At 39.4% G+C, this 17,787-nt stretch overlaps 1 protein-coding gene across 1 annotated transcript in view; it reads left to right on the top strand.

The window, feature by feature from the left end:
- Window positions 1-1,345: 1,345 nt before the first annotated feature.
- FAM170A (family with sequence similarity 170 member A) overlaps window positions 1,346-17,787 on the top strand; it is a 30,146-nt gene continuing 13,704 nt past the window's right edge. Inside the window, exons 1-2 of the mRNA XM_081053131.1 lie at window positions 1,346-1,405; window positions 10,921-11,078. The gene's annotated coding sequence lies outside the window, so the exon portion shown is untranslated. The remainder of the gene's footprint in view (window positions 1,406-10,920; window positions 11,079-17,787) is intronic.

Below are 17,787 nucleotides of genomic sequence, written 5' to 3'. Positions count from 1 at the left end.
CTCAGGTAGTAAATGGCCATCAACTGTGATCGGATGGCCATCAGCTGTGGCTAATTGGCCGTCGGCTGTAACCAGTGAGCCATTGGCCACTAATATAACTGCCGTGCCTATGCTAGCAGAAAATGGGGGCTAGCAAGAAGATGGTGGCTGAGCTAGCAAGAGCGGATTGCAGAGAGGCGGATGCCGCCAGTGAGAGTCTAGTGATATGACTCCTCTACTTACGGCTCCGTGGGTGTTCCTTTTTGGCCTCACCATGTCCTGCGTTATGTGGGGAGTGGGACCAGAGATCCCGCATGACACCCTCTTTCTGGAACACATGGCTGTTCATGCAGATTGGGAGAGCAGGATTAGTTTGGGCCGCCACAATCACCTTGATAATTCTTGTTCAGTTACTGCCTCTATCCCTGCATCAAGACCTGGAAATCTGTCATGTGCTAAAGCTCTTTCTCTCCCATCTTCTCCTTGTGCCGTTGTTTCTTAGCCCTGAGTAAAAGATAGAATGTGGATATCTATTGGATTTCATTTTGCTAAATTTGGCCTCAGATTTGCCATTAGCCTATCAATGGTACTATCAAAGAAGTCCTTCCAGATTTGTATCATTCCCAAATTTGATGCATGGCCCTTGTGGGCAGAGCTAGGACAAACTGGTGCATGTTATAGCAAGGCAGGTTGAGCCTCAGCATAAAGAAATCTTTACAATCAGAATGGTCTTAACATGGAACGCATTTCCACGGAAGGTAGTGAATTCTTGTCACCAGAGGTGTTCCAAATATGGCTGCTTGATCAAGGCAGGGTTGGTGGGGGCCAGGGGATCTCACCCTCCTGTTGCATTAGAATCAGCTGGGAGATGTTTGAACCTCACAATGCTGCCGCTTTTCCACATTCTCATTTAACTGGTTTGGCGTGGGACCTGACATCAGATTTTTTTCCCTTAAAGCTTCCAGGTGATTCCAGTGTGCCCCCATAGTTGAGAGCACCTTTTGTACCAAAAAACTGAAGCCCAGGTTAGGAAGCTGGGTCTGACAACCTAGAGTTCTTACTTTTACCTCGGAAATGATATTTTGACTTCCTATTTAGTATAAAGCTAGCACTTAAGTGCTTTTAGATGCTGACCTCCTTTTTCTCCCCATGTTTTCTTTCCATTAGTTTCTCTCTCCTGTGTCCACCTGGAGCATCTTTGTGGCAGCAAGACGGCTGCCACTTCTGCTGCTATTCTTACTCTTGGGTGCCAGCCTATTTCGCTCCCCTTGGGATCGATGGCCTTAAAGTGCTTCCTTACCCCCCGCACGCTGGAAATTACAGCATTTTCTCCAAAGGGGCAATTTTCTGTAGAATTGGCTATTTAAATGGCAGCACAAGATTGAAGAAAACACATTTAACTGTGGAAAGGCCATGGACAGTAGCTGTAAGTGTAAATTTCCTTTTTTGGGTCCATGTGTTGAACTGATTTAGAAAACTACAGATTCCTGTTAGCTGAGACAATTGGCCTCCATCTAGGGGCACTCATGAATTATCTTCGTGTTGCAGGGGAAAAGGATGAGTTTGGGAGGAGAAGGGGAATCAGGGAAGCGTGAGTGAGACATCAGCTGCAGAACCCTAGCCTGTAAAGGAAGTAACAACCTTAAGTCCTTGCAGAGAGTCTACTTCCGGTTTATGTGTAAAGTGAACTTATCATGAAACTTGAGTCCTCAGATGCTCCTTCTCCTCCGTCCTTTTCAGACTCCCTGTCTGCTCTTTCTGTCTTTGTGGCAACCCTGAGGGCAGACGGGCAGACTGGCTCTGCTGTGACTCAGTGCCCTTTTATACAGGTAATTCTTCTGTCTCATCTCTTCTCAGGGAAAAGATCAGGGCTTGACATTATAATAGGCCTCCTTAAATAACTGTGAGAGGGTAAAGGTCACTAAAATATAATCAGCTGCTTCTAGGTGAATAGTAACAATTTTTGCTCCAAAACTTTAACCTTCCAACCATTACAATGTTAAATGTAAACAAGATAGACCCTTTTGTTGCCTTAAATAAATGTCTTCCTTAAAATTTTTTTTTTCCTTCTCAGATACAGTCTCTCAGCTTGTTTCCTGACTTTCTCTCCTTAACCTGACAATAGGCCATATTTACTCCTTCCTGAAATTCTTATGCTGGGTGCAGTGGGAGTGCTTCAGAGTGTCTATTTTAAGACAGGAAGAAAATTCTGTTTGTTACCTTACTGATGAGCACTCCTGTTTTTGCTGAGTGGGCTTTATTCAGCTGAAATGTGACCCTCTCCACTCAGACATCTCATTGCCCTCTGGAGCCGGTTATTAATACTATCACCCCGTGGCTGGGACTCTGGAAGAGGAGGGGGAAAACTTGAAGGATGGGACCAGGGGCTTTTTATTCATGGAATTATACCATTTCCTTGGGCTGACAGAGATAAACAGGAGTTTGTGTTTATGTGGATCATTTTAAATTCCTATTTTGGTGGGAGTGCAGGGGGCATAAAAATGATGGTTACCCCAAATAGAAGTGCTAGGCTTCACCTGTGTTCTCTTTACAGCAGGCTTCTGGAGAACAAAACTCAATAATGGTCGCCCAAGTGGGGGAGGAGTTTCAGTGATGGCCTAGCTCTAATTGGCACCCAAGGATTTTAGAAGGCCAGTCCCCAAAAGGGCTAAGGATGGCTAAGTGCTAGGACTCCAGGGAATTTTTCTTAGCAGTTTTGGGCTCCCTTATGAATTATTTGCGTACTGTAAGAAGTAGGTTTAAGAGCTTCCTAACCGAGAATCAGTGCCCTGTGGCCTGGCAGAGGTTGACAATGTTGGCATGGCCATTGTGACACATACAACACCTCCCTCGAAGCTTCTGGGAGTCTTTCCTCAGTGGTGGGTGCAGGCACTTCCCTGGAGAAATGGAGATTATTCCAACTAGGAGGAATTGTGGTGTTTTGGCTCAGTTTCCAGTAAGAGGTCGTCAAACCAGTGCAGCTGTCTAATCTCTGGGTCCTGGCTGCCTGGAATTTTTGGTTAAATTGAAAAAAAAAAAAAAAAAAAAGACCGAACAAGAACCCACACATAAATTAGCTTCTATTGAATACAGCTGCCAGAAATTATGTTAGCAGATGTGATGGACATGGGTTTTATTAATTATATAATTTTGAACTATTTTAATTCAGCTAAAATGGCACCAGACCCATTTGATGAATAAAGAAATTATAAGTATGAATAATGCCTTGGTATAGATTTGCCTGTTAATATGTCCATCATAGATCTTTTCTAACACTATCATCAGTTCAGTCTCTGACTTACATTTTTATTTTCATGTTACCTGCTCTTGAAAAAAATGTGGATAGCTTTGATCTAGGCTACAGTGGTCTGAGACCTGCTCAGCCTCAGATCCTTCTCTCGTCTTATCCTGGGAGTGTTCTCTGTCATGGAGAGGCTGACCCATGAAGGCTGTCGTTTTCTGTACTCTGTTGTTCACTGGCTTCTCCCTGAGTTTAGCCAGTGGAGGCACTGGTGACACCCTGGAGGGTGGTAAGGAGAAGGGAGAAGCCCGGGTATTTCCCTTTCTCTTTCTCTGCCTTGAGCTGATTCTCTAACAGCAACTGAATTTATTTCATGGCTCTAGTTCCCATTTTACAGGATAGTTCCAGCCTTTGTGGGCTGATGAACTCTCCTGAGCTCCAGCAATTCCGCCTCCTCTCTTTGTTCTGCATCCTAGAGGTGGTAGTATTGGCTTCCTGTTGTTGCTAATACCTGGGTTACCATATCATCCCATTTGGCTCTGGCTTCTCTATGATCTGTGTAACTCATTCTGTGCATTAAATCCCCTCTGTTATACATACTTGTGGTGGTACATAATCCTACCTCCTCATTTTGCAAAGGAATTTGAAGTCCAGAGAGATTAAAGTGTGCTTCCTAAAGCTATCTGGAAGTCAGACTTCTAGCGTTGAAATCACCAACAATGCGGTTAAGAATCCAGAAGTAAGTAAACAAGTTTCTTTAATGTGAGTAGCTATCAAAAAATGCTTGCACTAAAGCCAGTGCACCCGCCCCTCTAAGCAGACCAATTTCACCTTCAAGGCTTTAATTAATTTTGAGTTAATTTTTGTGTATGGTATGGTGTAAGATAGTCCAGTTTCATTCTTTTGCATGTGGCTGTCCCATTTTCCCAGCACCATTTATTGAAGAGACTGTCTTTCCCCATTGTATATTCTTGCTTCCTCTGTCATAAGTTAATTGACCATATAGTCAAGGGTTTATTTCTGGGCTCTTTATTCTGTTCAATTGATCTATGTGTCGGTTTTCATGCCAATACCACACTGTTTTGATTAATATAATTTTGTAATATAGTTTGAAATCAGGGAGTGGGATGCCTCCAGCTTTGTTCTTTCTTCTCAAGACTGCTTTAGCTATTTGGGTCCTTTTTTGGTTCCATAAAAATTTTAGGATTATTTGTTTTACATCTGTAAAAAAATTCCTTTGGACTTTTGCTAGAGATTGCTTTGAATCTGTAAATTGCTTTGGATGATATGGACATTTAACAGTATTAATTCTTTCAATCCATGAGCATGAAATATCTTTCTATTTATTTGTGTCTTCTTCAATTTCTTTCATCAATGTCTTGTAATTTAGAGTGTACAGGTCATTTACTCCCCCATGGTTAAATTTATTCCTAGTTATTTTATTATTTTTGATGCAATTGTAAGTGGGATCATGTTCTTAATTTCTCTGTGTGATAGTTTGTTGTTAGTTTATAAAAACACACAGATTTTTTCTATATTGATTTTGCACTTGTAACTTTACTGAATTTGTTAATTAGTTCTAACAGTTTCTGGTAGTCTTCAGAGTTTTCTATACATTGTTGTCTGCAAATAGTGACAGTTTTGCTTCTTCCTTTCCAATTTGGATGCCCTTTCGCCCTTCTTCCTTCCCTCCCTCTCTTCCTCCCTCCCTCCCTTTTTTCCTTCCTTCCTATTGCTATGGCTAGGACTTCCAAAACTATGTTGAATGAAAGTGGTGAGAGTGGGCACATTTTTCTTGTTTCTGATCTTAGAGGGAAAGCTTTTAGCTTTTCACTGTTGAGTATGTTAGCTGTCAGCTTGTCATCTACAGCCTTTATTATCTTGAGATACATGTTGTCTATACTCCTCTCTTGCTTTTTATCTTTACCCTTCCAATAATCATCTTGCGTTGCTTACTCTGACTCAGTGTCTGCTTCCTGAAAGTCCAAACTGACAATTCTCTTGGCCTTTTCCTACTGCTTTATTTGAGGTTGCTGAATGTCTGTCTCACCTCCAGCATTTCAGAACTGTGCTGTTTCCAGCAGAATGTGGCACTATCAGCTGATTCTCTTATTCTTTTAGGAAGTTTTACTGCTTTTATTTCTTATGCCAGAGCTGTGTTGTATAACTACAGCAACCACAGGTGAGGGGTGGGGAAATATTTTGTTTGTTTTAGCTGAACATACTACAGTCCAAACAAATTGAGTTCTGCTACTGATAGATAAAGAAAGAATGAATGGATATTCTGTATGCAACCAGTAGTTTCTGCCCTACTTCTTTGTCATTTTTGCAGAATCTTGAGTTTATGAAAGCGAACTGCCTGTTGATAATACAGATGGTAATCAGGCATGAGGGAGACAGCTGACCATCAGCACTTTGGTGTAGTTTGGGAAGGGATTTCTGCCATTGGAAAGGGAGGAAAGAAAAAAAGATGAGGCTCTATTAGTAAGTATATCCTATGATTAGAGTCCCTTGGTCTAAGCTGGTATCCTTATTTAACAGATAAGGAAATTGAGGCCTAGAGAAATTAAACCTTCTTCAAGTATTTATTGAGCACTGAGAAGTGTATATTGTAAGTGCTTGGGGTTTATTAATAAACAAAACAGAATTTCTCTGTCCTCGGTAGAGTAAGGCCGTACCCAAAGGGGCAGGATGGGGACTGGAATTCGGTGTCTTAAGTGCCCATTGCTCTATTGCTAGGGGCCAAAAGGATTACAGCTTTAAAATTGCTTGAAATTCAAGTAAGGTAAATATTAAGATTGAAAACCATCAGATTTGTGTGGTTGCTTTGTGAGGTGTTGGGAGATTCTGAAACAGTCTTCACCTTGTCTTGTGCATCTGATTGAGCTCCAGCTCAAGTTAAATACCTGCTGACTACCTCCCACTTCCCAACTTTTTTTTTTTTTAATCTTCACATGGATTTGTTTGTTTTCTACATTATAAATGGGAAGGAGCCAGAGCAGACAGATTCAGTCTCATCACTCCTTCCAAATAATGCTTGAAATGGAAATATCCCATTTGGATGAAAATAGGTAGGTATCTAGTTCTTTAACAATTTGCTTTAAGTTTACAAGTTATTTTTGAACAAAATGTGAACTGTTTTGAACAACTATAGCTTCATGTTCATAACAAAAAGTTTTATTCTTCACATTCATTTTGGAAAAAAAATCTTTTCTCATGATGTTGCCATTAATTAAAACACATAGGAATGCCTCCTATCCTACTGATTTCAGAATCACTTCATAAGTCACACAAGAAATTTGGTGTCATTACTTTATAAAGAGACCTCAGTTGGTCAAACTACCGTTTCTTAAAAGGACCACTTATTTTCCAGATCTGGTTCTGAATATCTTAGTCTATTCTCACCACTGAGGAGATTTAAAAGTGTATGTCACAAACTAAAGGAAAACATTTTTTTTATTAGTTTCAGGTGCACAAGACAAGGTAATACTTAGACGTTCATCATTTATATCCCTCACACTGTGGGCCCCCCTTCCCCCATCCCCCCATCCACTATCCCCCCGACATCGCACCGAGCCATCACATTATATATATAAAATTATAGTTGGCATTCATTATTGTTCAGCTTCAGGGGTACAGTACATTGATCAAGCATCTATATCTTCCCTGAGGTGGTCTCCCAAATGGGACACTTGTCCATCAGATACCCTACAAAATCTTTACAACATTATTGATTACATTCCCCAAATTATTTTTCAAAAACCCTGAGGCCATTTTGTGGTTACCGACTATTTTCTAATCCCCTCAACATTTTTAAAAGATGTTAAAAATATTTTGATTAATGCCAATAGTAATATCACATATTCCTATACTCCCAAGGTGTCTACTTGGAAAAAATATAACTATTTGGCAGGTATTTAACCACCTCCTCCACGAATGTATGATTAATCATCCTTCTTTATCAAAATCTAGGCAAATATTCCGGATGTGAAAGTTTGAATAGATGTAGCCTATATCCTATTACTTCAAATGGGAAAAATTGTAAAGGATTTCTAGCCCACTCAAGAACACAAAACTATTTTCCTCAAAATCATTAAATCACTCTTCCATATCTATAAAACACAATAAAGTTTTCATATTTAAAATTTTTTTATTAAATTTATTGGGATAAAGTTGGTTAGTGAAATTATATAGGTTTCAAGTGTATATTTCTGTAATACATCATCTATATATCACATTGTGTGCTCACCACCCAGAGTAAGTTCTCCTTTCATCACCTTATATTTGACCCCCTTTTCCCTCTCTACCTTCCTCCCTCCTACCTTACCCTCTGGTAACCATTAAATTGTTTTCTATGTTTATGAGGCTTCATTTCTTTGTTTGTTTGTCTTGTTTGTTTGTTGCTTTCAGTTTTATAGACCATATATGAGTGAAGTCATATGGTTCTTGACTTTTTCTGTCTGACTTATTTCGCTTAGCATGATAATCTCAAGGTCCATGCATATTGTCATAGATGGCAGTATTTCATCTTTTCTTATGGCTGAGTAGTATTCCATTGCATATATATACCACATCTTCTTTATCCAATCACCTATTGAAGGACACTTTTGTTATTTTTATGTCTTGTCCACAGTGAATAATGCTGCAATGAACATAGAGGTACATCTGTCTTTATGAATAAATGTTTTCAGATTTCTGGGTTAGATACCCAGAAGAGGGATTGCTGGATTATATGGTAATTCTATTCTTTTTTTTTGTTTGTTTTGAGGGACGTCTATGCTGTTTTCCATAGTGGCTGTACCAATCACAGTAAAGTTTTCTGAAACAATTTCAAATATTTTTACAAGCTTTTCATACATTAAAAAAAATTATAGATGTGGCAGATGGGTACATGTGCAAGGCCAAGTTTATGTCTTTCACAAGTTTACTTCTTCATGTACCTCATCACATCTCCCTTTTATTCTAATATATGGGCTTTTCCACCCCTCTTAGAACTGCTTTCGTCTCAGGTCTTTTCTACCTTCCTATTCTTTCAGTAGATTTTTCTCTTAGTAATGTGAGGGAGATAACAATGATAATACACAACACCCTTTTCAAAAAAAACTTCATTTATTTTAAGTGACACAGCACTTTTGATCAGAGTATACAAGCTCCAAACCTGTCTGAAGAAAAGCTGAGAGGGAACTTTTTACTAAAACTTTTGTGCCACCTAAATGTTTTCTCTGGCATGTACTCGCAGATTCATTGGAGCAGTTTTTGATTTGAATAGGTGAATTTTGTAAGTTGTTAGATATTCTGACGGTAAGTATTTCGCAAGTGAGGAAACCTATGGAAAGTAGCTGTGTATCTCATACACAGTAACACAATACCAATTTCTTAGCATGTCAAATATGTTTTGTACTATAGAAAAATTTCATTATTTCTTTGGAAAAAATATTTAAAGTTTTTGTTTTGGCATCTTGAAATAATTGTCTCAGTGGCATTTGCCACATAATTCACATAATGTTTTATTTATTTTTTGATGGATAGTGCTTTTTTTGTTGTTGTGTTTTGCTCAGCATGTTCTCTGTTGCATGGAGGGAGAAATTTCTGTGGAGGTCAAGTGATTGATCTTCCAAAGCTGACTGGTGAAATTATCTTTAATTTAGAGTAATTCATTAGGTGAATGTTTCTCAGATTGGTATTTCCTGAAACAATATTCTGGGAATTTATAGACATGGCTAAAAAATGTTTCATTGTAAAGTAAGTCTGGCGGACATATGAACCTTCTTTGGAGATTCATAACTTATGAGAACATATTAATGAATCTGAGAAGTCTTGTGGATAAAACCAGGCAAAACAAAACAAAAAGTTCTAATTAACTTTGTTCCATTAATATGTCTCTTTTAAAAAAATGAAACACCTATTCATATCCTGCAGAACACCAGTTTTGGAGACATTCAATTAAACCAATTCTTTATTCCGATCACAGATTGAAGAGCCTGTCCTAGAATTTGATGGAGTTAAGAAATATTATACTGTTATGCCTCTGCATTTCCAAGCTCTTAAAAATATTCCAAAGAAGTTAATTCTAATGCTAGACATCAGAATTTGGCAAGGACCAAATGATGTAGAAGCTGGCAAAATGTTATGCTATAATAATTAAAAGGGTTTTTTCATGTTAAGCACAGATCATTTTCAGAAAAGGCTGAGAACTATTTGTTTAGCTATCTAGGAAAAATTAAAGACAATGTAATTGTGGTATCCAAAGTGTATTTCAGATGTTTAATAATTTCTCTAGAGATACTATATAAATGTAGTATTTGATCCATTACTTCAAGATAATATTTTTTTGCTTCAGGGAAGAGGGAGAGATATTTGCAGTAATATTAGAGTTATTTTACATTAAATTCAGCTAATCTCAAATTGGTTACTACTAGAGTTAAGTTAGTATACCAGGAGCAGATGAATAGAAACTTCTGGATGAGGATTAAAGACAGCCAAGGGAGTTGGCCTTCCCTTCTGGAGTTTGTATACAGCATCACGCCTCCTTAGAATCCGTATTCTCCCCTAGCTTTACGATGCTGTCCTCCCTTTCTATGTGGATCGAAATATTGTCCACAGCTTAACTTTTATAACCAATGTCACCTCCTACATGAAGTCTTTTCTGATCTCTTACTGCCTGTTATTTCTCTGTCACTAGACCCATGGCACTGGGGAGGTACCTGTTGTCTTATGGCATTTACATTCTGCCTTGTTTATGGCTTTTGTGTTCTTGTAAGACCGTGTCGTCCAACCACAGCCGACCTTAAAATCCTTGTTTCCAACTCTTGTACGGTGCCAACATGTAGCTGGTGTCCAATATTTATGAATTGGATAGTGGAAAAAAATCCCAAACACCCAACTACTTCCTGTAAGTACTCTCACACCAAGATCAATTGGTAAAAACAAAATGGGTATCCGAGGACAGGCCCCTCAGTGTTTTGTGTTGGAGTTAGCATGAATGGTCTCTCCAGGACACCAGTTTGTACTCTAGGAAGGACTTAAAGTGTGCTGTTTCATCACTGCATCTCTAAGAGGCAACACTAATTTAACCAGTCGAATAGCTTTCAATATTTCTATTTGCATGGACTGTTTTTTTTTTTAGTGTATTACTATTTTAGGGTGTGTAAATTCTTGGTGGCTATCTGGATTAAACAAATAAGCAAATAAAAACTAAGGATGCCATGAAATATGAACATTTATTAGGTCCATTACCTCTTAACTTTGAGCAATTGACTAATTACCTTAAGTTCAAAGCTAAGTTATGGAATTTCACATAATAATCCACATTTGTCTAGCAATTGGAGGTTTATAAAACATTTTCATCTGTAGCATTCATTCAATCAATCAACTAGTCAATTAACAAAGTCATCTTTCAACAGACATTAGTTTGAGCCCATTAATAACAAACATTGGCGAGCATTATTTGGTGATTCCTAACATAAATAAGGCAAAGGGCCTATCCTCTAAAAGTTTTCAGTCTGGTGAGGGGAGACAGAAATATAAAGGAGGAAGTGGACTAAAATGTTGTGATTGAAGTCTGAACACACAATAGGGAAACAAGGTGGGGAATGGGTTGTTCTCACGAAGGGAGGAGAAAGTGGACAGGAAAGCATTCCTGGAGGAAGGGTCATTGAGTGAAGTCTTGTTTGATTCTTATTAATGTCTCGATTGTCCAGGGCTAACCGTTGGGAACCCGACTCAGAAAAGTGAAGCGTCCTCTCTCCTGCTCTTAAGATTTCAAAAGTGAATTGTCCCACACCACAGCACTTTCTCTGCACACCACACAGTTCCTGGAGTGTGAGCCTCTGGTTCTAGAAGAGATGAGAAGGAGAAGGTAAGGCCAGAGAACCTGATTTAGAGGATTATGTTAATTCAGAATGAGCCTGGTTCCCAGAGTAACAAGAAAAACAACTTGATTGAAAATGTTGCTCATCCGTGAAAAAAGAGAGAAGCCAAACCCAAAGGCAGGATTTAGAGCTGGAAACAATGGCGTGGCTAAGATTGACAAGCCTGTGAGATTTCTCAGTTGCACAAGGTATTAAGGAAAGGTATTTGAAAAATATTTAAATTAGTTTGACATCATTTACCTTAGGCAATAGGAAAGTCACTTTTTGGAGATTGGGCTTCTATTAACATGAAATTAGGAGGAAATGGGGTTTCAAAGGATGACCTGTTCTCTGTTGTCACCACCCAGAGCTCTAATTTAATTTCTTATTCTGTTCACGAAAAGCCGCTCATTTTTTTTTTTCCCATGGGAAGGATGTTTCCTCTTAAGTCACACTTTTGATGTGTGTGGCCACGTTTCACTACCTTGGTGGCATACTAATTTGCACAGTGCCTTAAGAACACACCCATGTGCATGTAAGATAACAGTGGCAAGATCATCTTAGTGTTGGCATGTATTTTCTTTGTTCTCTGAAAGAATGCTTAATAGCAGATATCATAATGCAGCGTCACTCAGAGATTTCTAATATGATCTAAAATTGCCCAGCAACTGTGTTGGGAAGAGATTTGGTTTTTTTCTTTGCCTCTGTACTTCATGTAATCACCTGAGAATTATGAGCTGGAGAGGTACATTTTATAAATTATTAAACTGTAATATCACAATGTTAAAAAAGAAAATGACAGGCTCCAAATGGTGTCCCTTAGGCTGACGTCCATGATACCAAACCTAGACTTAAGATCTGACCTAACTCCTGCAGTTTGGACCTTCACCAGAAATGTAATCTTCATCAACCAGTGTGGAGTTTTCTGGTCAACACCATTGAGGTGATCTGTCACATGGGCCCTCTTCATCCCCCGTAAGAAGAAGAGGCCAGTCTGCATGGATAAAACCCTTGCTGGTCCCTTCCCCCCAAAAAGAAGATATCCTGGTCTAAAAATAATCCTTTCTTTTCTTTTGCTAATAAATGTTCTGCCACATCCTTCTTCCTATTAAAATCTTTCACTGTGTACACCCCCTTGGAGTATCCTTTTAGTCACTAGATTGGATGTTGCCTGATTCATGAATTGCTTAATAAATATAATTAGATCTTTAAATTTACTCAATTGAATCTTGTTATTTAACGACAGTTAGGGAAACAGGTATTTTAACTGACCTGAAAACAAAGTTCCATTGCCCAATGGACTAGATGGCCCCCTACTTTTTACTATCCTTCATAGCTTAAAAATGTTTCAAATGTTCTCTTTTGGCTCTCACGAGAACCCTAAGGAGAGGCATAGGAGATCTTATCTGCAAGATTTTTGTTTTTTTCAGAACTAATGAAGAAACTGAGGCCCAGACAGGTTAAGGCTAGGCTCCAGTTAATATTAATGAACATTTTTTGTTATCTTTTGAACTAGTGTTGCTTAGTTCTATGAAAAGATAAGCTGAGACATAGTCAATATTTTAAGAGTTTATTGAAGCAAAAATCAATTCAAATTTGGCCATGCAAAATGGTAAGTGGTTATGAGAGCTCCCCAAACAGGAACCAAGAGAAAGACTTTATAGAGAAGATATGGAAGCAAAGCAAGGGGATTATCTGATTGGCTATAGCTTACGCATTATTTGGGAAAGTCGAGTTGGCTGTCTGTGATTGGTTATCCTTAGATTTTCAGTTCTAACCTCGAGATATTTACAGGCTTGCTTATGTAAAACGCTAAGGTATTAGAACCACCTGAGTCTAATGGCCTCCTTGTTTGATTGACTTAACATTTCTTTTGTTTTAAATTAAATTTATTGGGGTAACATCAGTTAGCAAAATTATATATAGGTTTCAAGTGTACATTTCGACAATACATCATCTATATACTGCATTGTGTGTTCACCACCCAGAGTCAGTTCTCCTTCCATCACCGCATATTTGACCCCTTTTTCCCTCTTCTACCATCCCGTCCCCCCTTACCCACTGGTAATTCCTAAACTGTTGTCTGTGTCTATGAACTTTTGTTTCTTTGTCTTTCAGTTTTATATCCCACATATGAGTGGAGTCAGTTCTTTATAATTTGTTGCTTCTTTGCAGAGAAATTTCTTGTGGATATACACTGTGCCCCTAACCCTGACCTGCTGTTTCTCTAATGTAGGTGATTAGTTGCAAGGGAACCTGAATGAGAAAATGGATGATTCAGTACCAGCCCATCCCACTTAAAAGAAAAGTAACCCAAATCATATATCCTTGTGCTACAATGAATTACTTTAATATATGAAGAGCAGCACATAAATTCTAAGAATTAAGAATCATATTTCTTTTACTGGGAGTGCCTGCATCAGAAGAGAATAAGTCTGGGTGAACACAGCTCACTAGGGAACTTCATTATAACACTTTGCAGATTAAATTGCAGAAAAATAACAGAAGGCGGCGATATTACCAACGTCAGCTCATTATCTCAGGTCACGCAGCCTGGAGTTGTAAAAGAGGTCACATAAATGATAACAACTCATTATTTTTAGCTTCTTATCCCTGTGGCTATTACAAAGCCCCATGTCCTCCCACCTGCCCCCACTGGGGTCCCTTGGGCTTTTGTCACCTGTGTTTCCTTCCTCCCCTGCTCCAGCTTCCATGGTAGCAGGCTGGTTGCCCTCAGAAGGAGCACAGATTTTGTTCTCAGTTGGCGGCCCCTCTGGTTCCATTCTTGTCTCTGCTTCTGATTCCTTTCTTGAGGTTCTTGATATGAGCCAGACAGAAGTGGAATAAAGCTGTCTTTTCCCCTTTGGGGCATGCATGGATCTCAGAGCAGGGCAGGGTGGTAGTACATTCTCTCTTTATGTTTAGATGTATACCCTCTCTTTTTAGCAGTGAGATGTGAGTCTATGAGGGTAGGTAGGCCGTGGACAAAGCTGTGAAATATTAAAAACTGTATTAAGACCATCACCTTGTCCTACCCTTGGTTCCCCATGAAAATCAGACTAATACCTATTAGCTGCCAGAGGGGCCCAGAATTTCAGCACAAAATAGAACCTAGGCTCAAGCTTAGGGCACCCAAAATATCAATATTTTGTGCTCAACATGGAGCTAATTTTTCCCTTCTGTTTTCTGTTCTTTTTTTCTTATATTCTTGACTTTTGTTTCTTTGGTGCATTGAATTTTTATTTTTTTTTAAACTTCGCTCATGAAATAGAAATTGCTTTGAAAGGCAAAACTTCTTAGGTCAGATCAATCTTTCTGACTGAAGGGAAGAAAGGAAAGCCCTGGAAGTTGAGTTCTGTGTTTCCAACCCAAGAGGAGCATCCTCCTTCCCCCTGGTGGTGAGTAACACCAAATCAGCTGGAAAGGGCTCTCCTTACTAGGGCTCAGAAAGCCTTCCTAGGGCTGAGAAATAAGGAATCTGGAACTCGGTGATGTTATACGTGCAAAACAAATCTAAACTGGGGTCTAAAAGTATTTAAACTTTAATCAAGGGAAACACAGCTCAGTATTAAAAGCGGTATTTAAAACTTAAGGATGACTTTGTGGGCAGCAAGTGTCTGGGGGCACCTCCCCGTTTTACTGTCCAGAGGGAGGCGATTCATCCCCGCTCTGAATTGGGCCTCCTAGGAATACTGTCAGGAGTTTTCCTCTCTCTTTACATTTAAATCCTCATCACAAACGCTATGAAGTTAGTACTATGCTGATCTTCATTTTGCAGATGACCTTCTGAGCCTTAAAGTAGAAACACACAAACAAACAAACACACACATGCCCAAGGTCCTAGAGCTGATCTCAGCTACTCATAAGCCACAACAAGATAATTATCTTCTCTTTACAGATGAGGAAGCTGGGGGTTCTAACAGGCTAAGAAAAACTGCCCACAGTCACAGAGCAAGTCACTAGCGCCCCTGGAAATCAAACTCAGGTCCCACTGGTTCCAGAGCTTGAGTTCTTTCCATTTTGCTGCTTTGCCTTCCCAGAGGCATCTTTGCTTTGTCGTAAACTGCAGAGCATGGCACTTTTAATGAGAGGAAAGTTTGCCAAATGAAAAGTAGATTAATGAGATATTTGGGATGCTTTCCAGTAAAGAATCTGTTTCAGAATTCTTATCTTCTCCCACTCAAATTGCTAAAGCCATAACAGTAACAATTATCTCAGCCTGGCTGTGGCATGGTGGGAGTGAACTCTCTTAATTTTATTGCTCAGGGTAGACATCGGAAACCAACAAAATGTTCCTTTAGCTCACTGAGCCATAGGTCAGAAATTGGATAGATCAGTTGTTGGCTTTCCCCATCAGCCTCCTCTTGCCCCTCCTGTTTTAGCTGTGTCTTGGAACACCATTACTTCAGGAGAGAAAGAGAGCTTAAAATTGGGTCAACATTAAAAATATTAGACATGTCAATGTCAACCTGTTTCCTGAATAGGTGAGACGTAGAACATCATCTGAACATGACTGCCTGAGACTTGAGGAGAGTTTGTTATTTTTATAATAGGTTCTCTTAGATACTTTCTGGAAATTTTCAAAGATCCCTTGTGACACTGAGAGGCCAGAAGTAAAATGTGATTATTTCTATATGATACGCTACTGAATTTGAAGCCAGATGCTCACATTTATATTCAAGAAGAATGTGTGTGTGTCCTCATGCTAGCTGTTGAGGATATGGGGGATCCGAAGACAAGTAGGTCTCAGTCCCTTGCCCAAAGAGCTAGTGATCTGTGAAGGGAAATGAGATGTAAGCTGTAATAGTGTGTGTTGTGACGGGAAGCATATCATTTACTGCCTTTCTACCATAGACCAGGCACTGTGTCGAGCGCTTTATGAAAGGATCTGGCAAGGTGGGAGTATTAATCTCATTTCTAGGGAAGGAAAGCAGGTTCAGAATAATATGCCCTGGCCAACGGTATTTTATTAAAGCGACTGATAGAAACTCAGGTGGTTCTAATGACACACCTGCATTCTTTCCCCTACATTTCACTATTAATTTGGCAGGATGCCATTTGACATTTCATGGCTTAACTTAATCAGGTATCCCTTCATGGGATTTGAAGGTTTGTGCACTTAGCTCACTATGTTGCATCATGTTTTGAGAAGATAATTTTTGATCTGGGATATTTTGCAGAATCTTGGGAAAATCAAGTAGTTTTCAGCTTTTTTTTTACAAGGAATGTGCAAAATAGAAAATTTCACCCATTTCTTGTACTTTTATGTTTGTACAAGGAGTAAGGCTATGGATGGTCTTTAGGTGGGCATAAAAGAGGTCTGGATATCATCTGGCTACGTTACTTGGTAATAACGGTTTTGAATTTTTGACTTGGCTACTTCAAAATGAGTGCATCTGCTCAGCAGGTGCTAACAGTTGGATGTGACAAAAAGCCAGTCTTAGGAGAAGTATTTATGATGGAGGAAGTAAGAACCCCACTCTACTTTGCCTCGGTCAGACCTTAGTTGGAATACTGTGTTCAGTTCTGGGGAATGTACATTCATAAGCACAAATATAAATCAACTAGGACACATTCAGGAGAAAAACTGGATGGCAACGGGGAAATGAAACCTGGATATTTGGAAGAATAAAGCTGTGTAGCTGAAGAAAAGACTTAAAGGGCTGAGATAACAGTCTTCAAATATTAGAAGGACTGTCTTATGGGAGAGTAATATAGATTTGTTATCTGTGGCCCCAAGGGACAAAACTAGAAACAACAGGCTGTGTGGAAATAGGTTTGTCCTTACAAGGGATGTATAGAGATTTTTTTCTGTTGTTGTTTGTTTGTTTGTTTTAGAAGGGGGTGAATTCCCAGCCCCTAAAAGTGTTGGAGCATGGGTCAAATAACTACTTGGTAGAGCCATTGGAGAGGAAATTCAAAGGTACCATGGAGATTGGATTTCACAAGCATCCAAGTGCTTCCCAACCCTGAGCATCTCAGCAGTTGCTGGAGAGTTTTTCCAGGGTTTGTTTCCACCTTGGTCACCACACTTGGGATATACTTTGGAGGGGATGAATGGATGACAGGGACAAGAAGAATCCGCAGAGGCAGAACAGTTGGACCATTCTGCTTGGGTCTGCCATTTTAATTTTGCCTTTCCTATGGTATATGCTCACATGCTTGCCTTAGACTATAGCTACCCGGAGGCCTGTGGCTGTAACTGTGTCATTCATTATCCTCAACTTAACCCACCATCTCATGCAATTGTGTCCTTATAAATGTTATTTGACAGTGATTTTATCAAGTATCTAATCAGGTTTGCTGTGCTGTAGGGCAGCAACAGTAAGACAGTCTAACTTGGCTGCATGTACAAACTCTAACTTTAGATTTGTAAAGCTTGTGGCTGCCTCTTCTCTCTGGGGGAAGATAGAACTTGAATTTTTTTCTACATTTCAGTGAGATGGAAAATTTGGGACACCCAAGAGACGGAGAACTAACTACTCAAAGGGTTTCACACACTATTAAAAGTAGTCTTAAAAATCACCCATATGTACATTGCAGTACTTCCAGTTCTGTGTCAGGTAGGCATTTTCCACTGTTTTGAGCCTCTAGTCTCTTTTTACTCATTTAAGGACTGAAAGTGATTGATAGGAGGTTTTTGCTCATTGCCTGCAGCGGAACTCTTCTAGAGTCAACCAGTAAATATTCCAGCAAAAGGAGTGGGGGTTTGACCAT

The sequence above is a fragment of the Rhinolophus hipposideros genome (assembly GCF_964194185.1).
Source record: "Rhinolophus hipposideros genome assembly, chromosome: 7".
Classification (NCBI taxonomy): Eukaryota; Metazoa; Chordata; class Mammalia; order Chiroptera; family Rhinolophidae; genus Rhinolophus; species Rhinolophus hipposideros.
This window is presented reverse-complemented; position numbering and strand designations above follow the sequence as displayed.